The following is a 14,244-nucleotide window of genomic DNA, read 5'->3' on the forward strand; positions in this document are numbered from 1 at the left end:
TTAATTGCCCCCGCAGGGGGCAATTAACCACCCACAGACTTAACATTGAGACCAACTTTGACTGAGTCCCATGAGTGAGGTGTCAAACCGTGCGGCCCATCTTCGGGAACAGGGTGGTGTGACTTTTCTAAGGGGTGGGTGGTTAATTGCCCCCGCAGGGGGCAATTAACCACCCACAGACTTAAAATTGATTTAACTGTGGAACCGACTGTCATAGAGACACTCTTTTGCATTTATCATCATGCTCATAAGCCACGCCCCCTAGCACCCTCATTAGCATGCTGTTAGCATGATGCTAACGCGATTAGCATTTTGCTAGCATGATGCTAACAAAATTAGCATCTTGCTAGCGTTATGCTAATTTCATCAGCACATCGCTAGCATGATGCTAACGCTATTAGCATGTCGCTAGCATTATGCTAACTTTTCGATAATAACATGTATAGAATGTTCCTAGCATCATGCTAGTGTAATCAGCATGATGTTTAACTGATTAGCATGGTGCTAGCTTGATGCTAGCTATATTAGCATGTTGCTATCAAGATCCCATTGTCGTGGAGATATGGAGGGCCAGAGTTTCGCCACGGCAAGCACCACTCACATTTTCTTCAGGAAATGTACCTCTCTAGTTCTTTTTATTATTATTCTTCCGTACAAAAGTTTGGCGCGTAACTAGTCCCGCACCGTTTGTCGTAGACCCCTGAGTGAGGTGTCAAATCGTGCGGCCTATACGGGAATGGGGTGCTATGACTTTTATAAGGGGTGGGCGGTTAATTGCCCCCGCAGGGGGCAATTAACCGCCACAAAAATCCCATTGACTTAACATTGAGACCAACTTTGACGGATTATAGCGCAGAGAGTGAATTTTGTAGAGACATCAAACTTACCAGATTTGAAGAGGTTTGCAGCCTGTGTTAGAAGATACCCCGCACAGGGGGATAAGTTCGACCCCCGGGGCAAGAGAGGTCCCCAAAGTTGCCCCATAGAATTTGAATGGGGAGTTTGGCGACTTTGCCCATTGACTTATAATGGGAATTTAAAAAAATTACTAGTGCCGCACCGTTCGTCGTAGACCCATAAATGAGGTGTCAACCCGTGCGGCTTATTCGGGAGTAGGGTGCTTTGACTGTTTGAAGGGGTGGGTGGTTAATTGCCCCCGCAGGGGGCAATTAACCACCCACAGACTTAACACTGACAACAACTTTGACTGAGTCCCGCACCGTTCATCGTAGACTCATGAATGAGGTGTCAAACCGTGCGGCTTATTCGGGAGTAGGGTGCTCTGACTGTTTGAAGGGGTGGGTGGTTAATTGCCCCCGCAGGGGGCAATTAACCACCCACAGACTTAACATTGAGACCAACTTTGACCGAGTACCATGAGTGAGGTGTCAAACTGTGCGGCCCATTTTCGGGAACAGGGTGCTGTGACTTTTCTGAGGGGTGGGTGGTTAATTGCCCCCGCAGGGGGCAATTAACCGCCCACAGACTTAACACTGAGAACAACTTTGACTGAGTCTTGCACCGTTCGTCGTAGACCCATGAATGAGGTGTCAAACCGTGCGGCTTATTCGGGAGTAGGGTGCTTTGACTGTTTGAAGGGGTGGGTGGTTAATTGCCCCCGCAGGGGGCAATTAACCACCCACAGACTTAACATTGAGACCAACTTTGACTGAGTCCCATGAGTGAGGTGTCAAACCGTGCGGCCCATCTTCGGGAACGGGGTGCTGTGACTTTTCTAAGAGGTGGGTGGTTAATTGCCCCCGCAGGGGGCAATTAACCACACACACACTTAACATTGATTTAACTGTGGAACCGTCTGTCGTAGAGACACTCTTTTGCATATATCATCATGCTCATAAGCCACGCCCCCTAGCACCCTCATTAGCATGCTGTTAGCATGATGCTAACGCGATTAGCATTTTGCTAGCATGATGCTAACAAAATTAGCATCTTGCTAGCGTTATGCTAATTTCATCAGCACATTGCTAGCATGATGCTAACGCTATTAGCATGTCGCTAGCATTATGCTAACTTTTCGCTAATAACATGTATAGAATGTTCCTAGCATCATGCTAGTGTAATTAGCACGATGTTTAGCTGATTAGCATGGTGCTAGCTTGATGCTAGCTATATTAGCATGTTGCTATCAAGATCCCATTGTCGTGGAGATATGGAGGGCCAGAGTTTCGCCACGGCAAGCACCACTCACATTTTCTTCAGGAAATGTACCTCTCTAGTTATTATTATTATTATTATTATTCTGAGACTAAATTTTTCAAACGCTTCTCCTCCTAGAGCTTTAACTCCACTAACTCCAAACTCGGCCCAGACCTTCAGACTGATCTCACGGGGTGTGCTATATCTTTTCTAACTGATCGGACTTACTAATTGCCCCGCAGGGGCAATAAACCGCCCCAAAAATCCCATTGACTTAACATTGAGAGAATTTTGACGGTTTGTTGCGCAGAGAGGGAATTTTGTAGAAACGTTAAATTAACCCTATTTGAAGATGTTTGCAGCCTTTGTCAAAAGATACCATGCACAAGGGTATAAGTTTTACCCCCGGGGCAAGAGAGGTCCCCAATTTGCCCCATTAACATATAATGGGGATTTTGGCGATGAACTAGTCCCGCACCATTTATCGTAGACCCATGAGTGAGGTGTCAAAGCGTGCAGAATATTCGGGAAGAATTTTTCTATGACGTTCCTAAGGGGTGGGCGGTTAATTGCCCCCGCAGGGGGCAATTAACCGTCCCATTGACTTATAATGGGGATTTTAGCGAATTATAACTGGTCCCGCACCGTTCATCGTAAACCAACAAATGAGGTGTCAAACCGTGCGCCTTATTCGGGAATGGGGTGCCGTGACCTTTCTAAGGGGTGGGTGGTTAATTGCCCCCGCAGGGGGCAATTAACCACCCACAGACTTAACATTGAGACCAACATTGACCGAATCCCATGAGTGAGGTGTCAAACCGTGCGCCTTATTCGGGGATCGAGTGCTGTGACTCTTTTAAGGGGTGGGTGGTTAATTGCCCCCGCAGGGGGCAATTAACCACCCACAGACTTAACATTGAGACCAGCATTAACCGAATCCCATGAGTGAGGTGTCAAACCGTGCGCCCTATTCGGGAATGGGTTGCCGTGACTCTTCTAAGGGGTGGGTGGTTAATTGCCCCCGCAGGGGGCAATTAACCACCCACAGACTTAACATTGAGACCAACATTGCCCGAGTCCCATGAGTGAGGTGTCAAACCGTGCCCTTTATTCGGGGATCGGGTGCTGTGACTCTTCTAAGGGCTGGGTGGTTAATTGCCCCCGCAGGGGGCAATTAACCACCCACAGACTTAACAATGAGACCAACATTGACCGAGTCCCATGAGTGAGGTGTCAAACCGTGCGCCTTATTCGGGAAAGGAGTGCCGTGACTCTTCTAAGGGGTGGGTGGTTAATTGCCCCCGCAGGGGGCAATTAACCACCCACAGACTTAACACTGAGAACAACTTTGACCGAGTCCCATGAGTGAGGTGTCAAACCGTGCGCCTTATTCGTGAAAGGGGTGCCGTGACTCTTCTAAGGGGTGGGTGGTTAATTGCCCCCGCAGGGGGCAATTAACCCCCCACAGACTTAACATTGAGACTAACTTTGCCCGAGTGCCATGAGTGAGGTGTTAAATCGTGCGCCTTATTCGGGGATCGGGTGCTGTGACTCTTCTAAGGGGTGGGTGGTTAATTGCCCCGGGGGCAATTAACCACCCACAGACTTATCATTGAGACCAACTTTGACCGAGTCTCATGAGTGAGGTGTCAAACCGTGCGCCTTATTCGGGAATGGGGTGCTGTGACTTTTCTAAGGGGTGGGTGGTCAATTGCCCTCGCAGGGGGCAATTAACCACCCACAGACTTAACATTGAGACCAACTTTGCCCGAGTCCCATGAGTGAGGTGTCAAACCGTGCGCCTTATTCGGGAAAGGAGTGCCGTGACTCTTCTAAGGGGTGGGTGGTTAATTGCCCCCGCAGGGGGCAATTAACCACCCACAGACTTAACACTGAGAACAACTTTGACCGAGTCCCATGAGTGAGGTGTCAAACCGTGCGCCTTATTCGTGAAAGGGGTGCCGTGACTCTTCTAAGGGGTGGGTGGTTAATTGCCCCCGCAGGGGGCAATTAACCCCCCACAGACTTAACATTGAGACTAACTTTGCCCGAGTGCCATGAGTGAGGTGTTAAATCGTGCGCCTTATTCGGGGATCGGGTGCTGTGACTCTTCTAAGGGGTGGGTGGTTAATTGCCCCGGGGGCAATTAACCACCCACAGACTTATCATTGAGACCAACTTTGACCGAGTCTCATGAGTGAGGTGTCAAACCGTGCGCCTTATTCGGGAATGGGGTGCTGTGACTTTTCTAAGGGGTGGGTGGTCAATTGCCCTCGCAGGGGGCAATTAACCACCCACAGACTTAACATTGAGACTAACTTTGCCCGAGTGCCATGAGTGAGGTGTCAAACCGTGCGCCTTTTTCGGGAATGGTGTGCTATGACTTTTGGTAGGGATCCGTCGCACGGTTTTCCCGAAATTCCCAAATAACCACCCTATTTTCCCCTATTCATTTCAATAGGAAATGGCCTGAAAAAGGGTGAAAACATAGGTCACTTTGAAAGCTTACCGTTCGGCCATAATTTGTCGTAGGAACATCATTCAAAGTTTAAACGGGTCACAAGACTTTGGACTTTTACGGATTGGGTCCATGTTTTGATAACTTTCACGGTTGCTTTACGAGAGCAGCTTAAGTTTGATGAAAATTTTGATTTTCCACCATGCGTGCCACTGTCAACTGCCATATTCACAGAGTGTGAATCGGAGGGTGTCTTTACACTGTCACCACGTCAATATAATACACTCTACGGGCATGAGGATTCAATATGTCGTAGTCAGGAAGTTCCTGCCACTCACGGTGAAAGATTTTTTGCGATCGGACCTACGGTTCTCGGTTGGGAAGCGTTTGTTTGAGAGCTTAATTATTACAGTTTGCGGTTCTCTGTGTCTGTCACAGAAGAGTGTGCGTGCGCATGCATGACCCATCCCCCACACCACCGACTTGCTAATGCCAATTAGACTTAATCAAACTTCTCTTCTATGTACTATTTCTAACCCATTCAAACTCATTCAAACTCATCTATCTATCTATCTATCTATCTATCTATCTATCTGTAATCTGATTATTTCTATCTATCTATAGACTTCCCTTCTATGTACTATTTCTAACAAATTTTAACTCATTCAAACTTATCTAACTTTTCTAATCTATCTATCATCTGACTATTTTAACTAATCTATCTATCTATCTATCTATCTATGTAACTATCTATCATCTGACTATTTATAACTAATCTATCTATCTATCTATCTATCTATCTATCATCTGACTATTTTTATCTATCTATCTATCTATCTATCTATCTGTAATCTGATTATTTCTATCTATCTATAGACTTCCCTTCTATGTACTATTTCTAACAAATTTTAACTCATTCAAACTTATCTAACTTTTCTAATCTATCTATCATCTGACTATTTTAACTAATCTATCTATCTATCTATCTATCTATCTATCTATCTATCATCTGACTATTTATAACTAATCTATCTATCTATGTAACTATCTATCATCTGACTATTTCTAACTAATCTATCTATCTATCTATCTATCTATTTATCTATCTATCTATCTATCATCTGACTATTTTTATCTATCTATCTATCTATCTATCTATCTATCTATCTATCTATCTATCTGTAATCTGACTATTTTTATCTATCTATAGACTCAATCATGAATCTATCTATCAATCTATATATCTGTAACTGTCTATCTATCTGACACTATCTATCTATCTATCTATCTATCTGTCTTTTTAACCTTTTAAACTTAAACTGTTTTAACTTTTTTAACTTCTTAAACTATTTTAAACTTTTCACACTTTTAAACTTTTATCTCCGGCTTTCTCAAGCCAACTTAAAGTTTGTCTAAACAAACTTTTGTATCTAGTTATTATTATTATTCCGAGACTAAATTTGTAAACTCTATCTCCTCCTAGAGCTTTAACTCCACTAACTCCAAACTCGGCCCAGACCTTCAGACTGATCTCACGGGGTGTGCTATATCTTTTCTAACTGATCGGACTTACTAATTGCCCCGCAGGGGCAATTAACCGGCCCAAAAATCCCATTGACTTAACATTAAGACGAATTTTGACGGTTTGTTGCGCAGAGAGGGAATTTTGTAGAAACGTTAAATTAACCCTATTTGACGATGTTTGCAGCCTTTGTCAAAAGATACCATGCACAAGGGTATAAGTTTTACCCCCGGGGCAAGAGAGGTCCCCAATTTGCCCCATTGACATATAATGGGGATTTTGGCGATGAACTAGTCCCGCACCATTTATCGTAGACCCATGAGTGAGGTGTCAAAGTGTGCAGAATATTCGGGAAGAATTTTTCTATGACTCTCCTAAGGGGTGGGCGGTTAATTGCCCCCGCAGGGGGCAATTAACCGTCCCATTGACTTATAATGGGGATTTTAGCGAATTATAACTGGTCCCGCACCGTTCATCGTAAACCAACAAATGAGGTGTCAAACCGTGCGCCTTCTTCGGGAATGGGGTGCCGTGACTCTTCTAAGGGGTGGGTGGTTAATTGCCCCCGCAGGGGGCAATTAACCACCCACAGACTTAACATTGAGACCAACTTTGCCCGAGTCCCATGAGTGAGGTGTCAAACCGTGCGCCTTATTCGGGAAAGGAGTGCCGTGACTCTTCTAAGGGGTGGGTGGTTAATTGCCCCCGCAGGGGGCAATTAACCACCCACAGACTTAACATTGAGACCAACATTGCCCGAGTCCCATGAGTGAGGTGTCAAACCGTGCGCCTTATTCGGGGATCGGGTGCTGTGACTCTTCTAAGGGGTGGGTGGTTAATTGCCCCCGCAGGGGGCAATTAACCACCCACAGACTTAACATTGAGACCAACATTGCCCGAGTCCCATGAGTGAGGTGTTAAATCGTGCGCCTTATTCGGGGATCGGGTGCTGTGACTCTTCTAAGGGGTGGGTGGTTAATTGCCCCCGCAGGGGGCAATTAACCACCCACGGACTTAACATTAAAACCAACTTTGACCGAGTCCCATGAGTGAGGTGTCAAACCGTGCGCCTTATTCGGGAATGGGGTGCTGTGACTTTTCTAAGGGGTGGGTGGTCAATTGCCCTCGCAGGGGGCAATTAACCCCCCACAGACTTAACATTGAGACTAACTTTGCCCGAGTGCCATGAGTGAGGTGTCAAACCGTGCGCCTTTTTCGGGAATGGTGTGCTATGACTTTTGGTAGGGATCCGTCGCACGGTTTTCCCGAAATTCCCAAATAACCACCCAATTTTCCCCTATTCATTTCAATGGGAAATGGCCCGAAAAAGGGTGAAAACATGGGTCACTTTGAAAGCTTACCGTTCGGCCATAATTTGTCGTAGAAACATCATTCAAAGTTTAAACGGGTCACAAGAATTTGGACTTTTACGGATTGGGTCCATGTTTTGATAACTTTCACGGTTGCTTCACGAGAGCAGTTTAAGTTTGATGAAAATTTTGATTTTTCACCATGCGTGCCACTGTCAACTGCCATATTCACAGAGTGTGAATCGGAGGGTGTTTTTACACTGTCACCACGTCAATATAATACACTCTATGGGCATGAGGATTCAATATGTCGTAGTCAGGAAGTTCCTGCCACTCACGGTGAAAGAATTTTTGCGATCGGACCTACGGTTCTCGGTTGGGAAGCATTTGTTTGAGAGCTTAATTATTACAGTTTGCGGTTCTCTGTGTCTGTCACAGAAGAGTGTGCGTGCGCATGCACGACCCATCCCCCACACCACCGACTTGCTAATGCCAATTAGACTCAATCAAACTTCTCTTCTATGTACTATTTCTAACCCATTCAAACTCATTCAAACTCATCTATCTATCTATCTATCTATCTATCTATAATCTGATTATTTCTATCTATCTATAGACTTCCCTTCTATGTACTATTTCTAACACATTTTAACTCATTTAAACTTATCTAACTTTTCTAATCTATCTATCATCTGACTATTTTAACTAATTTATCTATCTATTTATCTATCTATCTATCTATCTATCTATCTATCTATCATCTGACTATTTCTAACTAATCTATCTATCTATCTATCTATCTATCTATCTATCTATCTATCTATCTATCATCTGTAATCTGACTATTTTTTATCTATCTATAGACTCAATCATGAATCTATCTATCAATCTATATATCTGTAACTGTCTATCTGTCTGACACTATCTATCTATTTATCTATCTATCTATCTATCTATCTGTCTTTTAAACCTGTTAAACTTAAACTGTTTTAACTTTTTTAACTTCTTAAACAATTTTAAACTTTTCACACTTTTAAACTTTTATCTCCGGCTTTCTCAAGCCAACTTAAAGTTTGTCTAAACAAACTTTTGTATCTAGTTATTATTATTATTCCGAGACTAAATTTTTCAAACGCTTCTCCTCCTAGAGCTTTAACTCCACTAACTCCAAACTCGGCCCAGACCTTCAGACTGATCTCACGGGGTGTGCTATATCTTTTTTAACTGATCGGACTTACTAATTGCCCCGCAGGGGCAATTAAGCGGCCCAAAAATCCCATTGACTTAACATTGAGACGAATTTTGACGGTTTGTTGCGCAGAGAGGGAATTTTGTAGAAACGTTAAATTAACCCTATTTGAAGATGTTTGCAGCCTTTGTCAAAAGATACCATGCAGAAGGGTATAAGTTTTACCCCCGGGGCAAGAGAGGTCCCCAATTTGCCCCATTGACATATAATGGGGATTTTGGCGATGAACTAGTCCCGCACCATTTATCGTAGACCCATGAGTGAGGTGTCAAAGCGTGCAGAATATTCGGGAATATTTTTTATATGACTTTACTAAGGGGTGGGCGGTTAATTGCCCCCGCAGTGGGCAATTAACCGTCCCATTGACTTATAATGGGGATTTTAGCGAATTATAACTGGTCCCGCACCGTTCATCGTAAACCAACAAATGAGGTGTCAAACCGTGCGCCTTATCTGGGAATGGGGTGCCGTGACCTTTCTAAGGGGTGGGTGGTTAATTGCCCCCGCAGGGGGCAATTAACCACCCACAGACTTAACATTGAGACCAACATTGCCCGAGTCCCATGAGTGAGGTGTCAAACCGTGCGCCTTATTCGGGGATCGGGTGCTGTGACTCTTTTAAGGGGTGGATGGTTAATTGCCCCCGCAGGGGGCAATTAACCACCCACAGACTTAACATTGAGACCAACATTAACCGAATCCCATGAGTGAGGTGTCAAACCGTGCGCCCTATTCGGGAATGGGTTGCCGTGACTCTTCTAAGGGGTGGGTGGTTAATTGCCCCCGCAGGGGGCAATTAACCACCCACAGACTTAACATTGAGACCAACATTAACCGAATCCCATGAGTGAGGTGTCAAACCGTGCGCCCTATTCGGGAATGGGTTGCCGTGACTCTTCTAAGGGGTGGGTGGTTAATTGCCCCCGCAGGGGGCAATTAACCACCCACAGACTTAACATTGAGACCAACATTGCCCGAGTCCCATGAGTGAGGTGTCAAACCGTGCGCCTTATTCGGGGATTGGGTGCTGTGACTCTTCTAAGGGGTGGGTGGTTAATTGCCCCCGCAGGGGGCAATTAACCACCCACAGACTTAACGTTAAAACCAACTTTGACCGAGTCCCATGAGTGAGGTGTCAAACCGTGCGCCTTATTCGGGAATGGGGTGCTGTGACTTTTCTAAGGGGTGGGTGGTCAATAGCCCTCGCAGGGGGCAATTAACCCCCCACAGACTTAACATTGAGACTAACTTTGCCCGAGTGCCATGAGTGAGGTGTCAAACCGTGCGCCTTTTTCGGGAATGGTGTGCTATGACTTTTGGTAGGGATCCGTCGCACGGTTTTCCCGAAATTCCCAAATAACCACCCCATTTTCCCCTATTCATTTCAATGGGAAATGGCCCGAAAAAGGGTGAAAACATGGGTCACTTTGAAAGCTTACCGTTCGGCCATAATTCGTCGTAGAAACATCATTCAAAGTTTAAACGGGTCACAAGACTTTGGACTTTTACGGATTGGGTCCATGTTTTGATAACTTTTACGGTTGCTTCACGAGAGCAGTTTAAGTTTGATGAAAATTTTGATTTTTCACCATGCGTGCCACTGTCAACTGCCATATTCACAGAGTGTGAATCGGAGGGTGTCTTTACACTGTCACCACGTCAATATAATACACTCTACGGGCATGAGGATTCAATATGTCGTAGTCAGGAAGTTCCTGCCACTCACGGTGAAAGAATTTTTGCGATCGGACCTACGGTTCTCGGTTGGGAAGCGATTGTTTGAGAGCCTAATTATTACAGTTTGCGGTTCTCTGTGTCTGTCACAGAAGAGTGTGCGTGCGCATGCACGACCTATCCCCCACACCACCGACTTGTTAATGCCAATTAGACTCAATCAAACTTCTCTTCTATGTACTATTTCTAACCCATTCAAACTCATCTATCTATCTATCTACCTATCTATCTATCTATCTATCTATCTATCTATCTATCTGTAATCTGATTATTTCTATCTATCTATAGACTTCCCTTCTATGTACTATTTCTAACACATTTTAACTCATTCAAACTTATCTCACTTTTTTAATCTATCTATCATCTGACTATTTTAACTAATCTGTCAACCTATCTATCTATCTATCTATCTATCTATCTATCTATCTATCATCTGACTATTTCTAAATAATCTATCTATCTATCTATGTATCTATCTATCTCTCATCTGACTATTTCTAACTAATCTATCTATCTATCTATCTATCTATCTATCTATGTATCATCTGACTATTTCTAACTAATCTATCTTTCTATCTTTCTATCTTTCTATCTATCTATCTATCTATCTATGTATCTGTAATCTGACTATTTCTATCTATCTATAGACTCAATCAGACTTCCCTTCTATGTACTATTTCTAACCAATTTAAACTAATACTATTTCTAATTTATCTTTTATCTATAGCAACTGCATAGCAACACCCTAGCAACCACTCCAGGTAGCTTAGAAACCACATAGCAACATCTTCGCAACCACCCTAGGTACCTCAGCAAGCGCCTTAGCAACAATCAATCAATCACCTTTATTTATATAGCAGTTTTAACAATACAGATTGTGTCAAAGCACTGAATGGTATCAAATTGGAGAACAGATGGTGTATAAAATGATCAAGATAAACACATTAATTTTGCTTAAAATATAATTTTATTTAGTTTATGTCCCTTTGGATCGCACTTAGTCTGGAACCTCACCCTTAAGCATGACAAACTAGAGTAAAAATCTCCAGAATGACTTACTTTAGGGATCACTGAAACACACAAGCCTTTCCACCACGTCAAGGTGGCGATCCTTGGAAAGGACATTCACTCTCCATTCATTCTTTATCTAACACACACACACACACACACACACACACACACCTTCCCTATAAATCACATTCACACACACATGCACACATTAAATAAACACAAAATTACATGTTTAGTAATATACAATGATTTTATTTGTATTTTTAGTAGCATTATTATTTCTCAAAATGATGAACTAAAATTTACACAAGTGCTGTATGAGAGATCTATGCAAACTTATTATATATATATATATATATATATATATATATATATATATATATATATATATGTGATGTATCTACTCTAAAACACAATACACAGGATCATGATAGCTGTAGTATGTCTGTAGAACTCCTGCTGTGACATTTGTGTGTGCACAGTTTACAAATACAGGATCCAGTAGAGTATTGGTCTCTGTTGTCCCAGTGCTGATTACCTGCATGTATCCTTTATCTTCAAACAAACTGAGAATAGGTTTGTTGTGATGAGACAGCTGATCTTCATTAAAGTCTCCACACACTATAATGGGCTTGAAATCTATGATCTCCAGAGATGTCAAAAGGGCATTCAGGTTTGCCAAAAAGTCTGCTAAATTATAACTGGGGGGTCTGTAGATCACTGCAAGAAGTGCTTGTTTGGGTGCTTTTATTTTCAAAACCAAATATTCCAGGTCAGTAACACCCTGTATGTACATCAGAGGAGAAACCTGAAAGCTGTTCTTCACATAAATGCCCACTCCACCACCATTCTTATTTGCCAAATGGACATAGTTTGTGTAGGATGCATGTCTATTGCGTTTGTACATGGTGTATCCATCCAGCTGGAGGTATGCAGGAACAACTGAGCCTGACAGGTGTGTTTCAGTGAGACACAAAACATCAGCCAGTAAAAGTTCATGGTGGCATTTCAAATCATCCATATGACACTCCAGTCCCTCTGTGTTATGATGAATGATTTTAAGAGCTGAACTCATTTCTGAATCCTGTACAATATAAAGGATGGGTTGAATATTGTGAAAATCTGCTTTTGGCATGTTCTCCAAGGAGGCACTTATTTCTGGATCACAAAAAATTTTCTTTTCATCAAAATCGGTAATATGCAGTCCCCTGAGTGTTGTCGTTCTGCTAAGAGCAACATATGCCATGCCTGGTTCAAATATGTGCTTCAGAGATACAACACTGCGATCAGTTGTCATTCCTTGGACTTTATGAATAGTGCATGCAAAGGCAAGTTTAATAGGAAACTGCCTTCGAACTGTTCCTTTTTTTTTTAGTGGTTCCTCTGACCTCTCAATATAGACAATATTGTCATCTCCATCAGGTGCTTTGTTGCGATGTTTCTGTCCAGCAGTCACATTATCTAGATGAAGACCAATTAATTGAACAACCGATACACCACCCCAATTTTGAGCTGTTATTTTTGCCACATTTCCAAAAGTCCCATTAACCAGTCCATCTTCTACATCAATATTTCTAGTAATCATCACCCGTGCACCAATAGCAAGCTGTAGTGTGTCAATCAGATCACGTTTGTCTCCTTTAAGTGGTACAGCTTGCCTTTTCATTTCACCTGTTCGAGGATCTTTTTTGTAGTCATGCGCATCAATGTTAATAATATCAGAAAAGCGTGAGGTTATGGCTTCAGTGTTATGACTGTCTACCTCTTTATTGGTTGCGTAGATGTGTAATGCATCAACAGGACACTCTTCAGGAGAAGATCTTATGACCGCTGCTAACATGCTCTTGTCTGTATCAGCCAGTTTTGCATGTTTCTGTTTCACCCTTAGACGGTTGAGAAGCTCAGCATATGGAAGATCATCTCTCTGCCTCATTATCTGTGTCAGGGTTATCATTTCAAAATGATCTTTCCAGAAGTCCAGCACATGATCCTCATACACACAGAGTGGTTTTGCTCTTCCAAGTGGCAGAAGTTGGAAAAAATCGCCAACAGCGAGAATGGACAATCCACCAAAAGGTTTCTGGTTTCCTTTAATCTGTTGCAGTCTCCAGTTCACATATGCAAACAACTGTTTTGACACCATTGAGATTTCATCAATAATTAAAATATGTGCATTAGAAAGGTCTGCCCTCATTTCATCCAAGCTGTTTCCCAAACCTTGGTAAGGAGGCTTCAAACTTCTTGGGAGCTTCAAAAGACAGTGCAGTGTTTTACCTGAAATATTAAAGGCTGCAGTGCCTGTGAATGCGGTTAAAAGTACAGTAGGCTGTGAAATGTCAGTATGCTCTCGCATGCATGGAAGCCTACGCAGGATTTTGGATGCTTCTGTATGAATAGATTTAATAACGTGTGATTTGCCAACTCCGGCTCCTCCATTCAAAAAATACAGAAATGGTTGCGGACTTTCACCAGAGACACATCTTTTACACCAGTCTCGCACAGCATAAAATATTGAAGCCTGTGTTTGATTCAAACTCTGATACATTCTTCGAATCTGTGCAGAATTTAGCTGAGTGGCCTCCATGAGTGGCATAGCTGTGTTACTGACCGAGGTAGATGCTGTGTATTCAGGAATGTCTTCTTGCTCGTTCACTTCATTAGGATCAGTGGCTTCACGTTCCATAATGCTCTCCAATCTGATCAGTTCATTTGCAGGTGCCAGTGTAGTCCATGCATCTTCAAGTGGCCCATTCTGTTCAAAATCCTCAATTGCTTTTTCTATAGCCTCATTATGTTTTTCATA

Source organism: Clarias gariepinus, chromosome 3, assembly GCF_024256425.1.
Source record: "Clarias gariepinus isolate MV-2021 ecotype Netherlands chromosome 3, CGAR_prim_01v2, whole genome shotgun sequence".
NCBI lineage: Eukaryota > Metazoa > Chordata > Actinopteri > Siluriformes > Clariidae > Clarias > Clarias gariepinus.